Source organism: Schistocerca serialis, unplaced genomic scaffold (genome assembly GCF_023864345.2).
Source record: "Schistocerca serialis cubense isolate TAMUIC-IGC-003099 unplaced genomic scaffold, iqSchSeri2.2 HiC_scaffold_560, whole genome shotgun sequence".
Taxonomy (NCBI): Eukaryota; Metazoa; Arthropoda; class Insecta; order Orthoptera; family Acrididae; genus Schistocerca; species Schistocerca serialis.
In genome coordinates this window covers 35,154-45,000 of record NW_026048147.1, presented here as the reverse complement: position 1 = coordinate 45,000, position 9,847 = coordinate 35,154, and the positions used below count along the sequence as shown (strand labels likewise).

General features: G+C 59.5%; 2 non-coding genes and 1 pseudogene across 2 annotated transcripts; all 3 read right to left on the bottom strand.

Annotated features, from left to right (window-relative positions):
* Nucleotides 1-5,266, bottom strand: part of LOC126448095 (large subunit ribosomal RNA) — a 7,961-nt pseudogene extending 2,695 nt beyond the window's left edge.
* Nucleotides 5,267-5,454: 188 nt separating this feature from the next.
* Nucleotides 5,455-5,609, bottom strand: LOC126448102 (5.8S ribosomal RNA). The gene has a single exon (XR_007583981.1). It is a non-coding gene; the product is annotated as a 5.8S ribosomal RNA (ribosomal RNA).
* Nucleotides 5,610-5,962: 353 nt separating this feature from the next.
* On the bottom strand, nucleotides 5,963-7,871 carry LOC126448092 (small subunit ribosomal RNA). Its single transcript, XR_007583976.1, has one exon. It is a non-coding gene; the product is annotated as a small subunit ribosomal RNA (ribosomal RNA).
* Nucleotides 7,872-9,847: the final 1,976 nt, after the last annotated feature.

Here is a 9,847-nt window from a genome sequence, read left to right as displayed (position 1 = left end):
CCAGGGAGAAGCACGTTGGTGAGAGCGTGGAGGCGCTGTTGCGGCTTCAGCGGAGCTCGGGAGATGACGTCAAGCTGCTCCACCAGGTGACGACGTGGATTGAAGACACAGCGACCCGCCGTGGAGAATTGCAGCCCCAGGTACCGGAAGGTTTCACCCACACGCAGGGCAGGCATGGTGGTATTGCCTGCTGTGAAGGTGACATTGCTGTCCACCTTCACCTTCTTCTCGCGCCCTGACGCGACTAAAGCGAGGGTGAAACACTTCCGGGCGTTGATCTGCAGCCCTAGGTGGGCGAGGGCTGCGGTAGCTGCGTCGATGAGGGACTGCAAGCCCCTCGGGGTCGCTGCAAACAGCAAGACGTCATCTGCAAAGGCCGCAGCGTTGACTCTGCGACCGAGGATCCGAGCTCCGATGTGGGAGGGCAGTTGGCCTAAAACGTAGTCCACCGCAAAGTTGAACAGGAGGGGGGAGAGGGGATCGCCCTGGCGAACGCCCCGTGCTGGCTGCACAGACACGCCCACGCCGGCGCCGTCCGCTATCACTGTCGTGCTGCCCTCGTAGCACCGCTCGACATACTCGACAAAGCAATCCGGTAGGCCATGCGCCTTCAGCACGGGGCGAAGGGCAGCATGATCCACCGAATCGAATGCCTTAGATACATCGATCGATGCCACAAAGACAGAGCGGCAGGAGCGAACTGCGTCGGTGAGAGCAGTGTCCAGGATGAAAGTGTTTTCCAACATCCCATCCCGAGGGATGAATGCCCGCTGACGTTCGTCCACAGCACAAGCGCGCATCAGGCGTGACGCGAGAACCTTGTGAAAGGTCCGCGCCAACACCGAGCAGACCGTAATGGGGCGAAAGTCAGCGGGGGATGTTGGTGCAGCCGTTTTCGGGAGAAGGGACGTCCGCGCGCGAAGCAGGCGTTCCGGAAGGGCGCGGGCCAGAAGGAAGAGATTCATCACTTTCACCAGGACTTCGTGCGGCAGGCGCCGCAACTCCGCTGGGGTAAGGCCGTCCGGCCCAGCTGCTGATCCCCTGGGCGGCAACGCGGCGGCGACCTCCTCATGTGTGACCGGCCCCCATAGGCACTCAAGAGCGACAGGCTCCGAGTGCGGAAGGAGGCGGTCACGAATGAAGCCCGCGGTGGAGACGGGCTTCTTAGTGAAGAGGTCCGCCCAGAAGTCCAGCAGACCAGGGATGGCAGGTGGCGGCTGGAGCAGGGTGCCATCCAAGAGGCCGCGCACGCAACGTGCACGCGACCGTCGGAAGGCATCCTGCGTTCTCGCGTATTCCCAGCGGCGCCGCTTGCGCTTCTGCGTCGGCGGCGCGGCAGGCGGCCGCTTCGATGGTTGGCGCGGCCGCTGTGTCCTGGTGATCGATCTCTCCCCTCTGGACCCGACCGACGCAAGGGCATCCGGGAGCATGCCCAGGATGACATCGGGCGGCGTGCCCCGCCCCAGACCTATGACTCGATCCAGGGCAGAGAAACGCTGGGCGGAAGCAGGTAGCCCCGCCAGATGCTCCCAGATGGCGGCGTCAGTCGGCCCCTCCGGCGGCGGCCCGGTGGTGTCGGCCGCGAAGTCCTCGGCTGCGTCGACGGGCGGCGCAGCGGCCTCGCCCGCGTCAGGCAGCGGGCTCGCTGCTCCCCGGCGGGACGCCGGCTCTTCCCCCCGACCGATCTCAAGCGCCTCCATGAACTGGCGGACAAGCTGCTTGTGGGCAGCTTGCCGCCGTCGGCACTTGATTGCCTCAAGCGTTCGGTCGGGGAACATCCTGATGAGTTCTTGATTTACAAAGAAGAACCGGGCGTCCCTCTCGAGGAACAGTTCGGCCTCTGCCTTGGCGAGCGACAGGACTTCCTCCTCCGTCCACCTCGCGCGATGCCTCTCCGTCACGATCTCCGCGTTGGCGGCCGCAAGATGTTGGCGGCGGCGATGGACCCCGAGACCATTCTTGGTGGTGAAGCTGCGGTGGCACTCACTACAGGCGTATACTGCTGCAAAAGTTACAAGATTTTCGGCACGGCCGGTTGGCCGGCTAGGTGCTGGGGGAGTTGGGGTGGCACCTTCAGCGGAAGGGCCACCACTTATTCTCTGGTTACTGCCCCCAACTAAAAAAGGGATAATGCGAGGGGGGGCTGGTAACCCCCCCAAGCCCCTGGTGCGGTCTTCCACTCTGCGAAAATCAGCGGGCCCACGAGAAGGGGAGAAGACCGCAGGAGAGGAGAGGCTAAGAGGGCTAGGCCCATGTATTGCGCATCACTCTCCCTGTAACCATAACCCAAGGAAGGCACCTCGCAGCAGCAGCACGACTACATCAAGACCGCACTTCGAAAAGCCAAGTCCGGATGCAGCCACACCGCCGCCACTTGGCCACCTTAAGAGAGTCATAGTTACTCCCGCCGTTTACCCGCGCTTGCTTGAATTTCTTCACGTTGACATTCAGAGCACTGGGCAGAAATCACATTGCGTCAACACCCGCTAGGGCCATCGCAATGCTTTGTTTTAATTAGACAGTCGGATTCCCCCAGTCCGTGCCAGTTCTGAGTTGATCGTTGAATGGCGGCCGAAGAGAATCCGCGCACCCGCGCGCCCCCGGAGGAGCACGCTAAGGCGGACGCGGCCTCGCAGCAAGGAAGATCCGTGGGAGGCCAAGGCACGGGACCGAGCTCGGATCCTGCACGCAGGTTGAAGCACCGGGGCGCGAACGCCGCGCAGGCGCGCGCATCCTGCACCGCCGGCCAGCACGAGGCCGACCAACGGCGAGAGCAGACCACGCCCGCGCTAAACGCCCGCACTTACCGGCACCCCTACGGCACTCACCTCGCCCAGGCCCGGCACGTTAGCGCTGACCCACTTCCCGACCAAGCCCGACACGCCCCGATCCTCAGAGCCAATCCTTATCCCGAAGTTACGGATCCAATTTGCCGACTTCCCTTACCTACATTATTCTATCGACTAGAGGCTCTTCACCTTGGAGACCTGCTGCGGATATGGGTACGAACCGGCGCGACACCTCCACGTGGCCCTCTCCCGGATTTTCAAGGTCCGAGGGGAAGATCGGGACACCGCCGCAACTGCGGTGCTCTTCGCGTTCCAAACCCTATCTCCCTGCTAGAGGATTCCAGGGAACTCGAACGCTCATGCAGAAAAGAAAACTCTTCCCCGATCTCCCGACGGCGTCTCCGGGTCCTTTTGGGTTACCCCGACGAGCATCTCTAAAAGAGGGGCCCGACTTGTATCGGTTCCGCTGCCGGGTTCCGGAATAGGAACCGGATTCCCTTTCGCCCAACGGGGGCCAGCACAAAGTGCATCATGCTATGACGGCCCCCATCAACATCGGATTTCTCCTAGGGCTTAGGATCGACTGACTCGTGTGCAACGGCTGTTCACACGAAACCCTTCTCCGCGTCAGCCCTCCAGGGCCTCGCTGGAGTATTTGCTACTACCACCAAGATCTGCACCGACGGCGGCTCCAGGCAGGCTCACGCCCAGACCCTTCTGCGCCCACCGCCGCGACCCTCCTACTCGTCAGGGCTTCGCGGCCGGCCGCAAGGACCGGCCATGACTGCCAGACTGACGGCCGAGTATAGGCACGACGCTTCAGCGCCATCCATTTTCAGGGCTAGTTGCTTCGGCAGGTGAGTTGTTACACACTCCTTAGCGGATTCCGACTTCCATGGCCACCGTCCTGCTGTCTTAAGCAACCAACGCCTTTCATGGTTTCCCATGAGCGTCGATTCGGGCGCCTTAACTCGGCGTTTGGTTCATCCCACAGCGCCAGTTCTGCTTACCAAAAGTGGCCCACTTGGCACTCCGATCCGAGTCGTTTGCTCGCGGCTTCAGCATATCAAGCAAGCCGGAGATCTCACCCATTTAAAGTTTGAGAATAGGTTGAGGTCGTTTCGGCCCCAAGGCCTCTAATCATTCGCTTTACCGGATGAGACTCGTACGAGCACCAGCTATCCTGAGGGAAACTTCGGAGGGAACCAGCTACTAGATGGTTCGATTAGTCTTTCGCCCCTATACCCAGCTCCGACGATCGATTTGCACGTCAGAATCGCTACGGACCTCCATCAGGGTTTCCCCTGACTTCGTCCTGGCCAGGCATAGTTCACCATCTTTCGGGTCCCAACGTGTACGCTCTAGGTGCGCCTCACCTCGCAATGAGGACGAGACGCCCCGGGAGTGCGGAGGCCGCCGCCCCGTGAAGGGCGGGGAAGCCCCATCCTCCCTCGGCCCGCGCAAGGCGAGACCTTCACTTTCATTACGCCTTTAGGTTTCGTACAGCCCAATGACTCGCGCACATGTTAGACTCCTTGGTCCGTGTTTCAAGACGGGTCGTGAAATTGTCCAAAGCTGAAGCGCCGCTGACGGGAGCGATTATTCCGCCCGAGAGCATCCCGAGCCAACAGCGGCGCGGGTCCGGGGCCGGGCCAGGTAGGTCCGTCATCCGGGAAGAACCGCGCGCGCTTGCCGGGAGCCCGAGCGCCCAAAGGGGCGAATCGACTCCTCCAGATATACCGCCGGGCAGCCAGCCAGGACACCGGGGCTCTGCCCAACAGACGCGAACCGAGGCCCGCGGAAGGACAGGCTGCGCACCCGGGCCGTAGGCCGGCACCCAGCGGGTCGCGACGTCCTACTAGGGGAGAAGTGCGGCCCACCGCACACCGGAACGGCCCCACCCCGCGGCGAGTGGAAAGGCAACCGGACACGACCCCGCCGCGGATTGCTCCGCGCGGGCGGCCGGCCCCATCTGCCGAGGGCGGAGGCCAGTGGCCGGATGGGCGTGAATCTCACCCGTTCGACCTTTCGGACTTCTCACGTTTACCCCAGAACGGTTTCACGTACTTTTGAACTCTCTCTTCAAAGTTCTTTTCAACTTTCCCTCACGGTACTTGTTCGCTATCGGTCTCGTGGTCATATTTAGTCTCAGATGGAGTTTACCACCCACTTGGAGCTGCACTCTCAAGCAACCCGACTCGAAGGAGAGGTCCCGCCGACGCTCGCACCGGCCGCTACGGGCCTGGCACCCTCTACGGGCCGTGGCCTCATTCAAGTTGGACTTGGGCTCGGCGCGAGGCGTCGGGGTAGTGGACCCTCCCAAACACCACATGCCACGACAGGCGGCAGCCTGCGGGGTTCGGTGCTGGACTCTTCCCTGTTCGCTCGCCGCTACTGGGGGAATCCTTGTTAGTTTCTTTTCCTCCGCTTAGTAATATGCTTAAATTCAGCGGGTAGTCTCGCCTGCTCTGAGGTCGTTGTACGAGGTGTCGCACGCCACACCGCCAGCCGGCTGTGCACGCTACCGAGTAAGTACCGGTATGCGAACCGCCAGGCGACGGGCGCGCATCGCACGTTTAAGGAGACGCGGCCGGCCCCACAGGCGGCCACGACACTCCCAGGTCTGCGAAGCGGGGCAAACGCCGCGCGCTTCAGTATACGTAGCCGACCCTCAGCCAGACGTGGCCCGGGAACGGAATCCATGGACCGCAATGTGCGTTCGAAACGTCGATGTTCATGTGTCCTGCAGTTCACATGTCGACGCGCAATTTGCTGCGTTCTTCATCGACCCACGAGCCGAGTGATCCCCCGTCCTGGGTGATCTTTTCATAGTTTCCACCATCTCTTTCGAGACAGTTGCATAGGCGGGACTGAGGCGTGTGGCGGCCCTGTTCCAGCGTTCAGTGTCCAACGGCCTCACGGCCGATGGGCGTCGTACGGCTCCACACCGGAGCGGACAGGCAGTCGGGCGAAAGTCATTCAAAACCGGCGCCAGGCGCCAGGTGCCGCAGGCCAGCCGCTCCAGCGCTTCAGCGCTCGTACCACACAACATTGCCTTTAGTTTTGAGACGAACGCGTGGTTCCGCACGCGGCGCACGGCTACTGCGAGCCGTACAGGTAGCTGCGTGTTGCGCGACACGACACGCACATCGAAAGACATGCAGTCTAGTCGGTAATGATCCTTCCGCAGGTTCACCTACGGAAACCTTGTTACGACTTTTACTTCCTCTAAATGATCAAGTTTGGTCATCTTTCCGGTAGCATCGGCAACGACAGAGTCAATGCCGCGTACCAGTCCGAAGACCTCACTAAATCATTCAATCGGTAGTAGCGACGGGCGGTGTGTACAAAGGGCAGGGACGTAATCAACGCGAGCTTATGACTCGCGCTTACTGGGAATTCCTCGTTCATGGGGAACAATTGCAAGCCCCAATCCCTAGCACGAAGGAGGTTCAGCGGGTTACCCCGACCTTTCGGCCTAGGAAGACACGCTGATTCCTTCAGTGTAGCGCGCGTGCGGCCCAGAACATCTAAGGGCATCACAGACCTGTTATTGCTCAATCTCGTGCGGCTAGAAGCCGCCTGTCCCTCTAAGAAGAAAAGTAATCGCTGACAGCACGAAGGATGTCACGCGACTAGTTAGCAGGCTAGAGTCTCGTTCGTTATCGGAATTAACCAGACAAATCGCTCCACCAACTAAGAACGGCCATGCACCACCACCCACCGAATCAAGAAAGAGCTATCAATCTGTCAATCCTTCCGGTGTCCGGGCCTGGTGAGGTTTCCCGTGTTGAGTCAAATTAAGCCGCAGGCTCCACTCCTGGTGGTGCCCTTCCGTCAATTCCTTTAAGTTTCAGCTTTGCAACCATACTTCCCCCGGAACCCAAAAGCTTTGGTTTCCCGGAGGCTGCCCGCCGAGTCATCGGAGGAACTGCGGCGGATCGCTGGCTGGCATCGTTTATGGTTAGAACTAGGGCGGTATCTGATCGCCTTCGAACCTCTAACTTTCGTTCTTGATTAATGAAAACATACTTGGCAAATGCTTTCGCTTCTGTTCGTCTTGCGACGATCCAAGAATTTCACCTCTAACGTCGCAATACGAATGCCCCCGCCTGTCCCTATTAATCATTACCTCGGGTTCCGAAAACCAACAAAATAGAACCGAGGTCCTATTCCATTATTCCATGCACACAGTATTCAGGCGGGCTTGCCTGCTTTAAGCACTCTAATTTGTTCAAAGTAAACGTGCCGGCCCACCGAGACACTCAATAAAGAGCACCCTGGTAGGATTTCAACGGGGTCCGCCTCGGGACGCACGAGCACGCACGAGGCGGTCGCACGCCTTCGGCTCGCCCCACCGGCAGGACGTCCCACGATACATGCCAGTTAAACACCGACGGGCGGTGAACCAACAGCGTGGGACACAAATCCAACTACGAGCTTTTTAACCGCAACAACTTTAATATACGCTATTGGAGCTGGAATTACCGCGGCTGCTGGCACCAGACTTGCCCTCCAATAGATACTCGTTAAAGGATTTAAAGTGTACTCATTCCGATTACGGGGCCTCGGATGAGTCCCGTATCGTTATTTTTCGTCACTACCTCCCCGTGCCGGGAGTGGGTAATTTGCGCGCCTGCTGCCTTCCTTGGATGTGGTAGCCGTTTCTCAGGCTCCCTCTCCGGAATCGAACCCTGATTCCCCGTTACCCGTTACAACCATGGTAGGCGCAGAACCTACCATCGACAGTTGATAAGGCAGACATTTGAAAGATGCGTCGCCGGTACGAGGACCGTGCGATCAGCCCAAAGTTATTCAGAGTCACCAAGGCAAACGGACCGGACGAGCCGACCGATTGGTTTTGATCTAATAAAAGCGTCCCTTCCATCTCTGGTCGGGACTCTGTTTGCATGTATTAGCTCTAGAATTACCACAGTTATCCAAGTAACGTGGGTACGATCTAAGGAACCATAACTGATTTAATGAGCCATTCGCGGTTTCACCTTAATGCGGCTTGTACTGAGACATGCATGGCTTAATCTTTGAGACAAGCATATGACTACTGGCAGGATCAACCAGGGAGCTGCGTCAACTAGAGCTGAGCAGCCGGCCGCCCGGGAGTGTGTCCCGGGGGCCCGCGCGAACACGCAAGCGTCCGCTCAATTATTCTGCAAACAGGAGGAGGCTGAGCTCCCCTGCACAACACACCTCGAAACCCTCTCAGGTCCCGGCGGCGCGCAGCGCCGTCCTAAGTACTTGGTCGGGTTCGAGAGAGGCGCAATCGCCCGGAGTTAGGCGAGTAGACGCTTTAGGTGCGACCACCCGTGCTCCCAACTGAGCTTGCCGCTGCCGACAGAGGCCCGGGAGCGTGCTGTCGTGGCATTGCCGGCGGGAGACAACACGCGCCACCTACGGTGACCGGCAGCTCCAACGCCAGCGCCACAGAAGGACAAAAGCCCCACTTGGGTGCCGAAGCGAACTCTCCCAGCACAGCGCACGCGCCAACACGTCCGCACAGCTGCGATACAAACCACCTGCGAGAACCGCTGGGGCGACCGAGCAGCAGACGGCGTCGCGGCGCCGAGCGCCGGGCGGCGGCGCATCCTCAGCGCACACAGTCCTCAATCGGACCAGCACACTGCAGATGGCCACCGCGCTTCGCACCGGGCCCGCGAGGACCTGCTTTGGCCGCAAGGCGCCGCGAGCAGGGGGCGCCGGCGCGCAGCTGCGCCGCCTGCCGCGTCCGTCGGCCGGCGCGCCTGCCACTGGCCGCCCCCACCAGCCGGCTGTAGCGCGTGCGCCCACGCACCGCGCTGCCAGCACGCCGGGCGGCCCCCCCTCACCGGCCGGGGACGGTCCCACCCAGCCACCGCCGCGTATCGCCTCACACCCAGATCCCCTTTCACGTTCGTGGGCATGGTGGGTCCCCTTTCACGTTCGTGGGCATGGTGGGTATCCCTGAAACAACCGGTTAATAGCTCGACCGATCGTCGCCAACACTGATTCACCTCTAGCGAGAACAACCGCACCACAACGGGTTACCTGTTGTTCATTTGCGTAACGTCACCAGCAAACGTAGACGTCCATCGCCATTTGCAACGAGTATTGCATGCCTGTGTCAGGTGTCACAACACACTACGTCTGCCCACATAGACGCAACAACATGTGCACGCCTCGAGAACACGTGGAAGGTAGCCCCCGTACGTATGCGGTGTCCATTGCGCGAACGACTGTCAGCCGGCCTCTGCAGGATGTCGCAGATGTGGAACGCGGTGCAACATGCTATCACGGTGTGTGAGAAGAGACGACTACGTCCGAATACACGCTCCACTACATCAACAGACTGCTCATGCTGATCGCCATCCAGGGCGTCCGTTCCTCCCACACGTCTGAATGGCGTACCACACTGCAATCCAGCTCTTATAGGGAGACGACACGTAGCTGCGTGCACAATATTTGGACTGTATGGTCTGCCGTTGCTAGGCGCAGTCGTCGTACGGTCACACATGTGCCACGATGTATCATTCAGTACATACGGACCAATGTGCAGTACAGTTTGTGGGTTTTGCGTACATCGGCGGACAGGTGACAGGCCGTACCACAACGTAGGCTGAGTACGTCGGCATGCGAAGGGCATTGAACATGCAAACTTCTCAACGACCAGCTTGCGAAGGCAGGGGGGAAGGGGGGGGGGGCATGTACGTCCTGCTGCTATCCACATTACAGTGTATAGCAGGAGCATGTGGAAAGTCAGCAACACCTGCAAGGTGTTTAACATGACGCGATACACAGGGGACCGGGCAGTGCGAATAGCGAACTATATTGCGAGGGTTGCGGTTAGGCAACACTACACTAATTTAACGAGTTGCATAACAATTACAGAGCAGGTTCAGCGACAACGTGCGTCAGGTTAAGGCGCAATATAGGTTAGGTTAAGGCACAACATGGGTTACGTTAAAGCACAAATTAGGTTACGTTAAAGCACAAATTAGGTTACGTTAAAGCACAAATTAGGTTACGTTAAAGCACAAATTAGGTTACGTTAAAGCACAAATTAG